At 32.8% G+C, this 13,526-nt stretch overlaps 2 long non-coding RNA genes across 2 annotated transcripts; one reads left to right on the top strand and one right to left on the bottom strand.

Moving 5' to 3' along the window:
• Positions 1–8,169: 8,169 nt before the first annotated feature.
• On the bottom strand, positions 8,170–11,850 carry LOC126881799 (uncharacterized). The gene is made up of 2 exons (XR_007697000.1): positions 11,331–11,850; positions 8,170–10,244 (listed from the first exon to the last, which is right to left on the bottom strand). It is a non-coding gene; the product is annotated as an uncharacterized LOC126881799 (long non-coding RNA).
• Positions 11,851–11,981: 131 nt separating this feature from the next.
• LOC126881798 (uncharacterized) lies at positions 11,982–13,404 on the top strand. The gene is made up of 2 exons (XR_007696999.1): positions 11,982–12,219; positions 12,564–13,404. It is a non-coding gene; the product is annotated as an uncharacterized LOC126881798 (long non-coding RNA).
• The last annotated feature ends 122 nt before the right edge of the window (positions 13,405–13,526 follow it).

Below are 13,526 nucleotides of genomic sequence, written 5' to 3'. Positions count from 1 at the left end.
CTATGTAGAAATAAACAAACCAAGACACGTTGAATGTTCGAGGAGCACTACCAAATCATGATTTGGGAGTGCTACTCGTGCTTGTTTATTTCTAGTGCATCTTTATTGTGATTGTAGTGTAGACAGCTGTGTCTCCGACATAGATTTAAGAAGCCCGTGTTTTCATTAATCTAAGGTCTCCGATTAGCGAATCGACTATAGCCTATCCTCTCCCATTTTTATCACATGTCCAGCCCATTGCAATATTTGTATTCTAATGAAGTCTGACAGGGGTGTTTCCTTATAAAGTTGATAAAGCTCGTTGTTGTATCGAATTGTGAAGATTCCGTTTCCCCTCACAGGTCCTAGTATTCTCCTCAGTACTTTCCTTTCGAATGTGTCTAGTTTGTTTTTGGATGTTTCTTTCAGGACCCATACTTCACTGCCATAGCATGCTATTAGTCGAATTAAGGTTTTATAGATTCTCATCTTTGTATTTCGGTAGACACTTTTAGACCGAAATATATTGGAGCGGACTAAATAAGCTCTGTTTGCCTGCGGTATTCTTTTCCGTATTTCTCCATTTTCTGATCTGTCGGCATATATTTCTACTCCCAGGTATGTAAACTTTCCAACCGTTTCAATGTCATCTTCAGATATAATGTTTTGTGGGACTATATTTTTTCTTGTCGTCTGTATCATTATTTTTGTTTTTTTCTATGTTAATTTCCAGACCTAGCCTTTTCGTTTGCTTTTTTAATTCTGCGTATGTTTCCTGTGCTCCTGTTCATGTTCTACTCATAATATTAACATCATCGGCATAAGAGGCCAGTTAAACGGTTCTGTTGTTCAGGAGATTTCTCGTCCAGTTTGTATTTGCCTAACCGCATACTAAAGTGCCAGGTTAAACAATGTTGGGGCCAGCCCATCTCCTTGCTTCAATCCCAGCGAGACTTTGAAAAAGTCTGTCCGGTGTTTTTGTACTCGTACACATGCCTGAGTTTCATACATTGTGGCTTTAATTAGTCTAATTAGCTTGTGTGGTATTGCCAATTCAGCCAATATATGAACAGCTTATTACAGAAAGGGACCTAAGTCAGTCTTTTATTATTTTTGTTAAGAGTGGATTTATTCACTACGGTGGTAGACATATAGTTTATTGTAGAAAGGAACCAGGTTAAATATATTATAATAATAGACAAATCGTATAGCGTACTTCTCGTTTACTATAGAAAAGCAGTTTATATCCAGACAGTTTTTTGCATATACATATCTCGAAAGTTAGTTAACATGACTCGAGTCCCTTTCTGAAATAAGCTGATCATATAGTATAGTCTGTTCCTTTTGATCGAGTCGTATGCCTGTATGAAGTCTAAAGACATGTTGTTGTGAACATGAATGCCGTGTCCCATGATTTGCTCAAGACCTGCTTGACTGTAAATATTTGATCCATTGTCGATCTTCCCCGTCTGCAGCCCGCCGTTGGATACTGTCCAATTAATATTTTGTACTAGTGGTTGGAGCCGCTGGTTTATAATATACTTACGTGAGGACTTTATAATAATATGCTGTACATAGTAGAGAAATTCCACGGTAGTTTTTGCACTTTAAACAATTCAACAATGTTTAATTATTTAAATATAAATTTTATTTATTGTTAATAAAAATTTAAATTCCTGGTGCAACTATATTTCTATTAAATAATTAATACATTTAAAAAATTATTATTTGTATTAAATTTTTGTTAGGAGCCCGAAAATTATGTAGTGCCTCGGGCCTGATTTGAAGTAAAATAGGCTCTGGTAGAGATCTCACTTAAGTGATGAATATCTCAACTCCCTTATGAGACTCAGTTGCACTAAACTCACTCTAAACTTCAGACAGGTTGTACATAAAAAAATTTCATTTTTCTCTTTGATAATTTAATTTTGTAAAGAGTTTTCCCCCTTATTGTTATACTTACTTACTAATCATTAATTTTGAAATTAAGTTAGCTGTAATAAAAAATTGTCATATGCATTTTTTAATATTCATTTCCTCTCTACTATAAATATTATGTTAAGTAGGAGTACATTTCAGATGTGCATTTAAATAAAATAATTTTCAGATTTAATAAGTTTGCAACAAAAACCTTGCACTGAAACTAATGTAGAAAAGATAACATGTTAATTAGCATTTTGTACTATGATTATTTATTTTAAATTCCTCAGTTTCCTTTCAAGAAAATTGAAGATGTCTAAAAACTTCATTAGCATTCAAAATATAAATTCATAATTTTTTAAATATTCTCAGTAACAATTTACAATACTGATGTTTTCAAAATATACCTACTGATAATAACATCAAAACAATACCCAATGAATTTTTATTTTATTTATTGTACCAGGAAAACTCACAGAAAAGTATACAGTAACCAAAAAAACAATCGGATATTATTAGTTTTCCTTTCCATATTAGTCCATGTGTGAGGCCACTTATTTAGTATGAAAAATGTTTCTGGCTCGATTTCTTTGCGGATTCCTGTTCAAAAATGTCCTCTTTAAACAAATCAGAAGGGTGCCGGGTAAAACAATTTTTTAAGCAAATTTAAAATTACTTTTTTGCCTCGAAAAATGTATTTTTAGGTTTCTTGGGTAATTATAAACAATAAAGGTCTCTTGTCATATTTCTGAAAAGTTGATAGTTTTCGAGATATAAGCGATTTAAAATCTGAAAAATGCGAAAATATGCATTTGCGATGCTTGAAAATTCTTAAGATTTAATAAAATGACAGATCATTTTTATTTAAGATGGCCCAAAAATACTAAAAACATATTTTCGCGGGCAAAAAAGGTGATGTTTGGAATTTGTTAAAAAAATATATTAAACAATTTCTGCCCAAAAATTTCGTCCGGCACCATTATGATTTGTTTATAGGGGATATTTTTTAACAAGAATACACAAAGAATCAGAACAGTTAGACACAGGCGGCATAAATCCGGACCCCGGAAGTGTCATAAGTTTTCGAAACGGACCCTCAGAGAAACTAATTGGTGACCCCTGCTTTAGAGCATTAAATTGTTTCAAATGGACCCCTCTAAACAGTAAAATTGAATGGAAAGAAGTTTCTTCACCAGTCAAATTTGTAATGAAGGAAGTAAAAGAGTAAATTTGTAATATTTAAATGAAGAAAAATTGAAGAAATGGAACAATAAGAAAATAGAACTTGACAAAAGATGGGTAGAAATCTTTGGCCTCTCTTCGTCGATATAAACGTTGCCATTGCCACGATACAGGGATAGCGGAGAGTTGGACAAAACCGGGTCGTACCTCTTAATTCTTCTATAACTGTCTGCTGCTATCGATTAGACTATTAGACAATGTTAAAATTAGTGTCCCTTTACCACCAACAGTCGTGTGTATTCATTCTACCTCATTTGAATAATCTGTGCCGGAGCAGTAAGACCTTACCAGTTTTTTTATGCAGGACACTCGATTTTTAAGGTAAGTTTATAGCTGTTTTCTCCTCTAATGAATAAACTAATGGCCATTTCAAAATTTAATACATGTAACCTAGTAGGTATATTACCTTTAATTTGGCAAAAAATTTTGAATATTATTTCATAACTTAAAAATTTAAAAAACATGTAATGTCTTGTTTACGAGTTTGACAAAACCGGCTAGTCCGAAAATCGACAAAACCGGGTACTCGATTTTATCAGTCCTGTTGTTACCTCCAGTTTCTGCAGTGGTTATTTTGCTTTTAGTTAACTACAACATGTGGCTTCTTCTGTTGAAGAAGCTAGTTAGAAAGCTAGTAGGAAACATTAAAAAATCTCCAGTCGTAAAAAAAAATTAAAACTAAATGAACTGAAAAAAAAAAGAAAAAACGTGGTAAGAAGGACTGCACCAAAAACAAAATTTTGGAGAGTTTGGAGGAAGAAGATAATAATGACGATGCGTGTCTATATTACAATTAACTATTTTCAAATTATAATGCGAAGGAAGGCTGGATAAAATGTGTGGCTTGCACCAAATGGGCTTATGACGCCTGTAGTGCATATGATGATGTACTTAGATGAAGTTTTTATTTGTGACTTCTGTTCATAGATTTTCGATTTTTGTTCACATACTTTTAATAAATATTTTATTTTCTACCCATTAGTCTTTTTACATGGTAATTAAGTTACTACCCGGTTTTATCATACCTGTTGGACAAAACCGGGTATTTTGCAATATTTTCATAAAAATAAAAAAAGATAAAAAATCTAAGAATATTTTTAAAAATTGACATTGGTATATCAAACTTAAGTCATTTGAGAATATTTCAATTTGCAGCAAACATTTGCTACTTTCACATAGCAAAAGATACAGACGGTTTTTGGAGTGGTACCCGGTTTTGTCCAACTCTCCCCTACAACTAAGACACTAAGAAATAAACACACTTACTCTAAAAAACTACTTAATTCACAGCAAATGACCTGCCATAAGAAAAATCACGTGATTTATCTTATGACAGCAGACTGCACTTATATAGGCGGGGGGCAAAATGAGCGTTTTTTCGTGCTGGTACCTATTACACAAAGCCATAGAAAAATTAATTTTTTAAAGATACCTACACAAAATTATTAATGGTCATATAATAAATTAATCATATTAGACTGTACAAGAGATATGCAAGTAAAACAGAACTGTAACCTGAAAGAAAGAAGTACTGAAATTCGTAAGCCTCAAATTTCTATGTGTCAGGCGGCGAAACGGACTGAGTGGTTTCTGAACGTCGTTATAACCTATGTGAATGTCATGATAATTTTAGGTGCTTCAGAACGGTTATCAGTTTTGCAAAAAAAATTTTATGGTAGAGTACTATTTTCGGTAATACGGAAAAGGTCACCAAAACGGTCCAAGCTTAAAATAAACAATACTTTCAGCAGGAAGGGAGACGGGACAACCTCTGTCACACTGCCAGGGAGTTTCTTCGAATACTGTGCGAACATTTTGGGAGTTTTGACTCACAGAACTAACGCCACCAGATGCGTACATATGGGGAATGCTGAAGGAGTCAGGAATAAAGATTTTTTCATGCTAGAGGCAATGACGGATGTAGAAATTTCCGTTAGGAGGGGAAATTTGCCGTAGGGGGAACTTACAATGAAAAACCAACCAAAAGACATAAAAAAGATAAACTCAGATTACATAAAAGACACAAATAATAACTTACAGGCATTAAGTTTTCTTGATTAATTGTTTATCTGTTTATTGAAGACGTTTCGTTTACTGCTCAGTAAACATCATCAGTTCATATACAAATGAATGTTATAAGTACTCTTTTGTTTGGATGTTGTTGCTTATAACACTCATTTGTAGATAAACTGTTGTTTACTGAAAAGTGAACGAAGCGTCTTCAATAAACAGATAAAGTAGCCGAAGTCGTTGTCTTTTTTCTCCACTTACTTGACCGAAAGACCCTACACTCACGAGTGCTCCTTTTTTATATTGGAATTGACGGTTTTATTGTTTTCCAGTTGCAGGTCAGTAGGTATCTAGTTTCCTCTCCTACGCAGAGGAACACCGTCTTTTCCATGTTCATTATCAGACCCCGTTTTTCAAATTCCTCATTCAATTTTCGTGTCATGTATTCGAGATCCTCTTTGTCATTTGCACATATTACTTGATCATCGTCAAATTGGAGGATATACAAACAAGTGTCAAGTGTCATCGTCCACCTGTATGCCCATTCCTTTGCATTTCGATTTCCACTGGTGGAGAGCTTTACCAATATAGATTTTAAAAAGTATCGGTGATATGCAGCACCCCTGTCGTAGGCCTTTATTGACTTTGAATGGTTCCGATATTCTGTTGCCTACTTATTTTATCTGGGCTTCCATGTTGTTGTATTTATTCTGGACAGCCTTTATGAGTGTATGATTGATTGAAGTTTCCTGGAGTACCTGCCACGGTTTCTAAATCTATGAATGTAAGGTGTGTCGATCTCTATTCCGTGCTAGTTTCTTCTCTATAATTTGTTTCAAGCAGAACACGTTGTCTCTGCAAGATCTACCATCTCGAAACCCGATCTGCTCCTCTTCCCATGGGCAGGGGGGGCCGTAGCCCCCCTGAATTTTGGGGACTGTAGTATTGTATATGGTTATCCAGAGTATACAAAATGTAATGTGCAACATCTACACGCCTGCCCCCCCTCCTAGAAATTTTTATATGGGCGCTGGTGCTCTTCCTCTTGGATTTAGTATTCATCTTCGATCATATCTCTGATTATTCTTCCACATATCCTACTCACCGTATACTCGTTACTGAAAGACCTCGGTAGTTATTGTAGTCTATATAATTATTTGTTACCTTTTTTATATATCGAGGTTATGAAAGCTGTTTTCCATTCCTCTGGGCTGCTTTCTCCATTGGTGTAGGTACTTTGTGAATATGTATGCAAGATATCTAATAAACAATTTTTGCGTTCTGTTTATTATCAATTCTGCTGATATTCCGCCGGGGGACTTTTCCATTTTTACGCTGTTTTACTGCTTTAGTCACTACTGCTACATCAATTAGTAGGTAGGTGAAACTGGGTAACTGCGAGACACTTTTTTTTTCATTTAACCATAAGTCCACTGCTATGACAATGTATAAACAAAATTTCTTCAGGATTGTACTATCACATGTGTTCATTACACAAGAAAAAGTCAAATTTGAAAATAGCTCTGTCTGTTTAGTTTGTATTCGACACATAAGGTCAATTTGTCATTTGTCTCAGTGTTACCCATGCATGGGTAACACTGAGACAGTATAATATTTATATGAACATAAAGACTTAAATCTTTATTTGAAAAAATTTTTTTAAAAAACAAATTTAAGTTACAGAGTACTAATTAATTCAAAAAATAGTGATTGAAAATTAACGTACATTTATTAAATTGAAATTTTTCTCGAATGAGAAAAATGAATTTTGCCGTTTAGTATGACTATATCAAACTGGCCTTGGCGGTCTCATCTTTGTCTTTTACTAGAAATTTTAGAAAAAAAAAATACAAAATGTAATTTTTTATAACGTCTGAGTAGCAGTGAGACATGTCTCAATGTACCCCGTCTCACTGTTACCCATTTGCCATAAATTAAAAAAAATATTATTTTTATTATTATAAAACTTAGTTTGCTTTGCTAAACTATGGCATCATGTTTACTAATCTATACACAATGTCATGGTAATACTAGATAAATCCTAATAATTAACATGTTTTTATAAAAAATTCTCAAAACACCTGTATTATTTTACAGTCCCCACCAAACACACTCAATCACAATAAATGCTAAACTGAAACTGCAAGGCCGCCTGAAACATATTAGAAATAAGTAACCTTGACAGCAAACAAGCACAAGTAATATCTACACATGGCGAAAAGGAGGGAAATATTTAAAGTGTCTCACTGTTACCCAGTTTCCCCTACATACTTGTTCGCCTTCTATATTTATTTCATTTTGTGCTTGATCTTTGTATTCTGTTTTCTTCGGTAAGCAGATTCTTATAATGATCTATCCAATTTTTTGTTGGTATTAGCTGTATTGGGTTAAAGGATTTTTATCGACTTTCATTGTTAATGAATTTCCATGCTTCACTGCATTGTCTACCTCGGATATAAGTATCAATTTATTTCTTTGCACTTTTTATCCCATGTTTCTCTTTTTCCTTGCATGACCTTTCGTCTTGTGTCTCTTTTCTTTTCTTTGTATTTTCTGCGATCTTTATCTTGTTTTGTGTTTAGTCATTTTAGATATAGCTCCTTCTTTTCCCTAACCAGTTCTTCAATTTCAGAGTTCCACTAATATTTAGCAAAGGAAGACCTAATTTCGAAAAACCGATAAAATTATTTTGATAAACAATAAGAGCATAGTAGACACGTTCAAAATATTTCGCTAAGCACATGGACGTCCAATGAACATCCTTCCCGGACGTCCGTTTTAGTACAAAGAACGTCTTATTTTGGTCCAAATGTCGCGCTACCAAACATCCCGAGGGGATGGTCGGTGGACGTCAGTTGCACCTTCATTAGACGTCCTAGGTTGGTTCAAAATGTCGCGCTTACTAAGCATCCGGGGAGGATGTCCAATGACGAAAATTGGACCTTCATCTGACATCCAAACAATAGGTCCGGTGGACTTACTTCTATTAAGAATGTATTTTGGGGAATATAAAATAAATTTTTAAATGAACTTTTATTACATATTACATTAATATATTAATTAACTGATATTTATTTATTACTAACAAACGAGACAAACCCACTATCAAAATTATATAAGAATACAGCATTAAAGAAATATAAAATAGATAAAATTAGTAATAAAAATAAAATATAAATGAATACAAACTTATTTATACAATGCATCATTTTGCATTTCAGTGCTTCAAATACTACCTAAAGCTATTGGTACATTATAAGCTAAACAAATTATATCTCATGAGGTAACTGACTTGCACGCATAGCGGTCAGAGCATACCATACATGTATTTGAACTAATTATGGTCAGACCATAATTCGTTCTGCGATAAAGAACAAGGAAAAGTGAATTGTAACACAGTGAACGGGAAGGAATATAACAAATTAACTGAAGCAATTCAGAAGGTTAAATTATTCCATTTACAAGCTTAAAAATAAAGCTCATACTAAAGTTAACTCTTCTGATAAGAAGAGAATTCAGATTCAAGAAATTGATCATACCAGATTAAGACTATGGCCTACACAATTTAAAAGAACAAGTACATCAGAAATATTCTTTTAACTCTCTCTAACTTTTCAATACATGCTTGAGTAATGGGAAACCAGATCACAGTTGAATTTACAAGTTGGGGATGACAATTTCTGTATCTGTAAACATGCTAGAATGTCACAAATTTTAATAGTTAAGGAGTGAATATGGCTGTGAGTGATTATGGGTCCATGACTCCACTCGCCCAGGCAGGAAAAAGAAGGATTATGGACACTGCTGAAGAAATTGGCAAAATCATCAACAATTGATTGTGGTCCACTAAAAACAAAATCATTAAACTTCATGCACCATGGCGTATTAAAATTATTTCTCTTACAATAATTAACATAATTCTAAAAAGAGTTTATATCGTAATTCAGCAATTCTTCAGTATCTAATCTTATAAAACTCTAATGCAACAAGTCACTCAGTGTGTCCAGTGCGGTTTCGATATGTAAAAATTGTATGACATTTAATAAACTTCATTTTATTTTGTTATATATTTTTTACAACAGCTCCAGAATGACTGAACTGAATTAGCTAATCTCGCTTTTAAAACATTTGTAGAAATCCAAGGAAAGTTTAAAAGGTGAGAATATGTGATGAAATTGTAAAGAAAATACTGAAAACAACAATGTTATTGTCACATAGGTACACACAGTTTTATACTCGTTTAGATTTAAGTCACTAAAACTGTGGCTAACTTCTCACCTACTTACATTTTTACATTTCCTGTGAAATCCATGCTTTTGGGACTTTGTTTGATATAATTATGCTAGAGTCCTTTTCATGATCATTTTTCAGTGCGTCACAGATGATAGAAAAAAAGGTAAGTCTGTGATAATACACATTTATGACATTTATTCTAACATGACATTTTAGTTAAATCAGACAGTTGTCACATTTTATTTGCAATTTGGCATAAAAACAAATCAATTGTGTTTATTGCATTTGTAAAATGGCATTTGATTTGTATAGTCTTATAAATTGTACAGATTATATATGTAGATATAATTCGTAAATAATTTTTTCTTCGATTATAGCGCCATGTATCGACAACTAGAATAAATGTTATAAATGTCTGTAATCACAGACGTGCCTTTTTTTTCTGTCACATACAATTTAATGCGTTAGAAAGAAATCAAAAAACTGTGACGCACTGAAAAATGCTGGTTTACAATTATTATTTAGAATTATTTCATTAAATTTATAATTCTTAAAATTTATTGCATTAATGCACAAACTTGAATTTTCAACTTTATGGCAGAGAAAATAACATGTAACAGTCCCTATTTAGCTACATAAAGATTGTAACCTACAAAATTCATCATAATCGCTAATACAACATAATCCTTCTTCAATAATTCCATCAGAACTAGCACCAAGGAGTCCCAACTTTGTTCCATACTCCAGTTGGTAGAACATTACAACTATAATTTTATCTTAGGTGCTCTATGGGCCTATGGCATCTTTTTCATGGGTTCTGTCCCACTGAATGGCTTTTATATAATCAAGACTGTATTCACCTGCAAAGAAAAAAATATTTTGAGGGTTATGTATACAGGATGGGGTAAAGAAAACAGTACATCTTGATATTTGGTAGTAATTATTAGGTTTTAAGGAAATGAAGAAACAGGTCGATTTTTGTTCTAAGGGGAACATTTTTTTACGATACCTACATCGGTCATTTGTCAACTCACTCCTTTTCATTTCCCCAACCCCTTATTTTTAAATAGAAAATATACCATGTGCGGCACATCATTAGAAAGGCATTTAGATGGAGTATTCAGACATAACGACCGTCCAAGTTTTTTCTTTCGACATTTGCACCGTCTTTGCAAAAAACTGTTGATTGATTTGAAGTATAACACCTCTTAAAAAATGAAATGTAATGCCTATGGTTTGCTAACATGTCATAGTACATAAATAGGTGTTGTGCTTCAAATATATTAAAAGTTTTTTTGCAAAGACTGTGCAAATATCGAAAAAAAAAATTGTGAACGATCATTATGTCTGAATGCTCCATCTCAAGGCCTTACTAATGATGTGCCGCACATGTTATATTCCCTATTTACAAATAAGGGGTTTGGAAAGGAAGTGGAAGGGAGAGGATTGACAAATCAGCGCTTGGATGTAGAAGTAGCCTATGTCCATTTTTTCTAATTTGATATTTTATGTCCATTTAAAAGTAAAAGCATCGTTACATTGGATGCAGAAGTATTGTAGGTCCATCTTTAACTAGCGATCATATTGGTCAAATCTTGAACTAGCCTGTTAGGTAGCACTGGAAAACAAACAAAAAAATGCTCTCCTGTAAAATTCACATCTTGTGACTTAGACTACTTCTGCATCCAAGCGACGAAATGATAGAGGTGTTTCGTAAAAATGTCCCACTTAGAACAAAAATCGACCTGTTTCGTCATTTCCTTAAAATCTAATAACTACTGCCAAATATCGAGGTGGACTGTTTTCTTTGGCCCACCCTGTATAACAATTATTAACAAAATCTCATTAAAAAAACAGAAGCAGAATAAAATTATCAGACCACAGTCCAGGCTTTTTATTCTTGTTTTTCATTTACTAGGTACAGTAATACACATACTTTGACTCACCTACAAGGATTTTCAACAAGCTATCTGTTTCCTGTTTATCCAAAATATCTGGTTCCTTTGCATAGGAGAGATCCTGTCTACTATTGGCCTTATCTATATCCCGTAATTCATCATTCACTAAATGTTTTTTTTAATACTCTTTCTATCAGTGATCAGTGGAATTTATTATTTCTTCAATTACTGGACCTGTAGGCTAATATTTCTCCCCTAATGGCCATTAAGTCAATCAGTGAGTGACAAGATTTTGGCAGATTTTAGATATGCTTGAAAATTGCAATTGCTGTCTTCTCTAAAATACCAGAAATTATTTACTGATTCACCTCCAGTTTGGTTTCTGCGTTTCTACTCTACATAATTATGCTCTACATTAAAACTTGAAACCTGTAAATTTGGGTATTATAAATAGGTTAGGTATTTAGCTTTAGCTTTAATCACAGCTTTAATCTTTAATTAAAGAAGATCGTCTCTTCTTCTCTTTTTCTTCCATTTATAATACAAAATTATTATCCATCAAATATTTTCTTAATCTGTATGCGAGTTGGGTGTATAAGAATAGGGTCATATCCGACTTGGTACTTATTCATTTTGCGACCTGCGCGTGACGATTTCTGCATTACCCATTCCAGTGAGAGTTGTGAAAGATCCAGCGCCCCAAGTACTGTCAAAATTTTTAAAAGTTTACTGTTAGCTAAATCGTCAAAGAAGAAAGACTTAATTTCCAAGTGGTCGACAGCTGTTTGAAAACAAAAAAAAAAAGAAATCTGATTTTAGTTATTATTTTAATGGAAAATATGTGAAATTAGTTGAAGGAGGAAAAAGTGTTGTTTTAGTTATTTGTTTCAAGAAGAAAAGTATATTAATTTGGTAGAATTTGGACTATCGCTGTCGGGTGAGTCTATTTTAGTTCATTCATGTATGAAGCCATATTGATGACCGGAAAATTTATAATTTCCATAAATCCTTGTCATTTATTCTTGTCATTATTATATATTCCGACTAACTATTTATAGATACAACTTTTAGTATCATTCCTAGCTTTAAATCCACATGTTTCTATATAAAAATTCCATAAAGTTATTCAAGGTCAAGTTGAACCTATGTTTTTGTAGAGAAAAAAAACAACACTTCTTTTAATCGATCCTGACCAGTTTTTATTGGAGGTTTAACTTCCAACTTATTTCCTATTTCCATAAGATTGATTACCCAAATTAACAATGGGTTTGTATATTTTAGCCACTTGGAATCACTTACATATTTTCACCCCAAGAACATCAGGGGATGAAGGATAAATCAGGGGATCTAGCAGCAGTCACTGGGTATTACAGGATGGAATCATCTTTTTGAGTTTGGTTTTCAATCATTAGTTATCATTTTTTTGGACATTGGGAAAGGACATTACGTTAATTGGTGTTGGACAGTGGACAGTGGTTTAAGTATTTTTTTTTATTATTATTATCAAGAACATTAATTTTTCTCCTAATTGGGACATTAAATATTTATTAAAAATAGCATATTAAATAAGTTTACATTATACTCCACTTGTTATATTTACATATTTTTTTCATACCAAAAACAAAAGAAACAATTTAAATATTTTCAATTTTTTAATAATAAATAATACTTCATCTTTAAGGCTTAAAATTTGCATATTTTCTTTAATCAATTTATTTCTTTTGTTTATCTTCTCAACTGTAAGGTAATTGAGCTCAACTATCCGGAGAAAATTTGGTAATTTTTTTTATATTATAATTAATGAACCTTGGCTTTCGTCCCCCTCAGGGTAATTGACCATTTAACTTGTTTTTATTATTGTAACCGCACATGAAGTTAGAGTTTTACCTCGAGTAGTGTGTCGGTTCAGTTTTGTACCATAAATTGGATTTGACATTTCAAACCAATTTTTAGGGGTGGACTTTGTTCCTCTTTTGTTTAAACTACTCTGTAGACTGTAAATTGTACATACTTTATTAGTAAAATATTTTTTATTAATTTTAGGGTATACCTTGTTGGTACATATACGAATTTTTTGTACATATAAGTAAAAGCTAAATACACTATTGATTGGGTTGTATAATATTTCTTTTATTACCTAGTTGTTGTCATATGTTTCTAGGTTTACTAATTTTATTGTCATAGCAACTAACTAGTACTAGTGCAGCAGTATAGGATACCTGGTAGAGCCATAGTCTACCCTCT

The sequence above is a fragment of the Diabrotica virgifera genome, chromosome 3, assembly GCF_917563875.1.
Source record: "Diabrotica virgifera virgifera chromosome 3, PGI_DIABVI_V3a".
In the NCBI taxonomy this organism is placed as follows: Eukaryota; Metazoa; Arthropoda; class Insecta; order Coleoptera; family Chrysomelidae; genus Diabrotica; species Diabrotica virgifera.
This window is presented reverse-complemented; position numbering and strand designations above follow the sequence as displayed.